The following is a 4,190-nucleotide window of genomic DNA, read 5'->3' on the forward strand; positions in this document are numbered from 1 at the left end:
TTTGGTTGTACTGTGACAGAATCGTTGCACGCCGTTATCAGAGAGCTTCTGGGGATTACAACAACTGAATGCTCCTTCGGAGTCAAAGACGCTGACGACTGAAAAATAAAGCATATACATAGTAGGGTTGGGTATTGCCAAAATGTTCGTATTGCGATATATTGTGATATGTGTTGGCGTATTGCAACATGTATTGCAATATATTGGGAAAGTGTAACACATGGTTTAACATTCTGAAAGTACTGTTTCTTTTCTTTTGAAACAATGCAACTGGCCACTGTCAGGACTCAGATGTGATTGTTTACAAGAGATCAATTTTCAAATTAAATACTTCGCTCTAGAGTTTGGAACTCGAGAAAAAGCGTCTGCAGCGGCGTCCGCCATTTTGGTTTGTTTATCCTTACAACGAGTGCCGGTCTACCAATCTATATTTATATGGTTTAAAAGTCACGCAAATGCAATTATATGACCAATAAACATTCTCAGAACTATAAATGTACAATGACATAAAGGAAATACAAATGTTATTAGTAGATTTGACTACATCACGAAAATTACCGATGGTATCGGGTGAACCGGTTCGCGGAAAGTGTACCGCAATATATCGTATTGTGAATTTCGAATTGCAATATACCGGTTAACCGGTATTATCACCCACAGCTAATACATCAGCCTGGTTCCCTGGGTCTGTTGCGCCTACGCTACGCTCCGCTGAGCATAGCGCAGGCGCAACAGACCCAGGGAACCAGGCTGCTATTACATAGTCATGTGTGAAACTGTATCAACGCGTCACGGTGAAATGTTCAAGCAATACCACAAAGGGGAACACCATAAATGGGCTTCACACATTCTTCAGCGTGACGAGCAAACGCTACTGTTTACACATCAAACTTTTGATGGGTAGTATAGTTCAAGATGAGATGCCCGAAAATATATCTTTCAGATTCCGGGCTTCATAACGTGAGCCCCTCGCTGTTGAAAAGTACACACAGTCAAGCAGAATATGCTTGAAGGTGAACACTTCATTGCAAGAGACACACATCTCCATCCGTTTTCAGCAGATAGTCATGGGTAAACCGACTGTGGCCAATACGTCGTCGTAAAATGACCTCATCACGCCTTGACTGACAACCCAAGTAGGTATAACCGATTGTTGGTTTCGTGAAGTTTAGTACCGATTATGTTTCAGTGTTGATCAGCACCATATCAGTCTTCGTGGATTTTGAAGCTGTGGCTTGCATCATTGTCGGATTTCCTCCCACACGGAGTTAACAAGCCATAGTATAACATAAATGCTTTTAAAATTGTCTTCCTTTTCTCTGGATTATATGAAACGAGAAACAAGAAGAGTAGTGTATCTACAAGGTTGGTTGTGTCTCCGTTGGGTTATATACTGAGGGAAACAAATAAAGGAACACAGGAAAATTCAAGCGTTCCTTTAATATTTTCCGGTTTTCATCACCAGCTTTGAACAGCGCTGTGGTGATGAAAACTGTTAGTGTTAGTGAGGTTATTGGACGCCCTTTGAACAGAATTCCAGTAAAATTCTTTCCGCATGTAAACTATGGAGTAAGGGAGCGTGGGTTTGGGGCCGCTTTAGATAATATTCCAACAATATCACAGCGAGGTAGGCTACTTCACCGTAGAACCCATGTGGGGACTTAACGCACGAGCATGGTTCTAATTCATGCAGGGCCAGCTTGCACTAAGCGGTCTTAGTACGCTCTGGTACTCACAACTCCCATACTCTAAAGACGGTCCTTGCGCTAACATGGCTTTGTGCAAGTGGGCCCAGACGTTCACCACTTTAGCGTAATCTACGAGCAGAGGTATGGTGCTGACACTCTCCAGATTAATCGGTATTGGAACCCACATGATTCTGGCGTGCCCGAAGGAGTGAGTGAGTTTAGGTTTACGCCGCACTCAGCAATATTCCAGCTATATGGCGGCGGTCTGTAAATAATCGAGTCTGGACCAGACAATCCAGTGATCAACAGCATGAGCATCGATCTGCGCAATTGGGAACCGATGACATGTGTCAACCAAGTCAGCGAGCCTGACCACCCGATCCCGTTAGTCGCCTCTTACGACAAGCATGGGTTACTGAAGATCAATTCTAACACGGATCTTTACGGGTGTGCCCGAAGGAAGCAGCTACTGAAAGTATTAAAGTGTTAACACAGGGCTGGCTGTCATATTGGGTCTTCATACATGGAAACCAAAAGTAAAGAATTAAATGTACGTGGGTGTAAGATATGTGTTTGATTGATCTGTTGACATGAATTTCGCGATTCCAATCCCACTCAAGGCAACACATGTATTTTATTATGGTAATTGTAAACAGTACAGCATATTTTTTTCAGGAATGTTTGCTCAGTGGCAGAATACATTTACATTTATAATGGATATTGTTTTAATACGACAGTTTGACTTCATCTGGTGGTATACAATTACACATCTATATATATTTATCCAGTACAACAAAGTACAGTTAATACGGAGATCAATTCTCGAAACTATTTAATTTTTCATAATTTTATTTAAGTAAGTTTTAATTAGGTGTCACTTTTTTAACCACTAGGTATCGAGCACCATACTAGGTTCATTAAAATCGTATGTTTACCTCGGATAGCAACATGTCTTCATGGTTAACCCTGAGCGTACCCAACCTTACTATTTACTGACACACACACACACACACAACATTTACACACACACACACACAGCCTAGTGGTTAAAGCGTTTGCTCACACACGAAGACACACACACACACACATGGGTACATGTGTGACACACACACTGGTAAGTAACGGTATACACACACACACACACACACACACATGCAGAAATTCACACATCATTTTGGGGCTTATTGTTCAAAGATTTATAGGGCGGGTAGCCTAGTCGTTAAAGCGTTCGCTCGTCACGCCGAAGACCAGGGTTGGATTCCCCACATGGGTACAATGTGTGAAGCCCATTTTTGGTGTTCCCCGCCGTGATATTGCTGGAATATTGCTAAAAACAGCGTAAAACTCACACAAATATTATTTCATCACAAGTATGATGGGTTCATGCCATGGTGTGCATAACATTATGGGTATGTGTTTTTGTTAATTATAATGTCACGTTGATTAACTTTTAGTTGTTATGGGTCACAAAAGTTTAACGCGCTAAGTGTGGATTTGAACTCACACCTTGAACTTAGGCAATGTGTTTTCACCTGTTGAGAGTGGGCTGGGGAGTTGCCTCCCCTTTGTTTTGTTTCCGGTGGAAGACGGTGGGATTCCAGTAATTTCCAAATACTCGTGATGTGGCGTGGCGTTTGCTAGAATTCTCTGGAACTGTATAATAGGCATATAAGGGATTGTTGCTGAGATGTCTGGAGGGACGACTTTGGATTTACTCTCATCTGTCTGCTAACATCAACGTTTCAAGACCGACCCCTCAATAGGCCTCGATCGTCTACATAGATCTACAAAGATCAAGACTCTGGTATCTAAAGACATTGAGTTAATATTTTAGTTTTGACCCAATAGTATTGTATTAGAAATCTGTACTGTCATTCATTGTAACATTGTTTATCTTTTATTTAATATATAATTGAATATTATAGAATCGTTTGTGTTTTATTTTGCTGGTTTAAATGGGACTCACAAGCCTTTTATCACAGTAATTTCTAAATTGTAACAACAACAAAGTGTATATTATTGATACTGAAATGATACGTAATGAAAGTTTTGAACAACAGTCTTTTGAGTAATCTTTTGACACTGGTTCGATTCCGGGACGTAAAGGGACGTAACTCTTCACGACGACCTGCACCTTTGACAACGGAGTCAGTCCAGTAACACGAGATTGAGTGTAAACAGCATGTATTTGACATCAAATAGATACTCAACTTTATGTGTGAACTCACAATAGCAATATTCAGGAACGTTAGTGATAATGCCAATGTATGGTTTAATCGTCATGGTCTGCAAAGTCATACATTTGTGAGTCCAACATAATATAATTAAGGTTCCAGCTGTTCTCAGAAACTTTTTCAGCTGGTGACTCAGAGCTGATTGGACGTCAGAATGTAAATGATATACACCACCATATATATTTATCTATATAATAATTTTAATAAATGCAACTAAGTATGAAATAAAACGCCAATCATAACCAGAACTGACAGAGCATATTTGCGA

Source organism: Haliotis rubra, unplaced genomic scaffold (assembly GCF_003918875.1).
Source record: "Haliotis rubra isolate DU_JTF1 unplaced genomic scaffold, ASM391887v1 Scf33, whole genome shotgun sequence".
NCBI lineage: Eukaryota > Metazoa > Mollusca > Gastropoda > Lepetellida > Haliotidae > Haliotis > Haliotis rubra.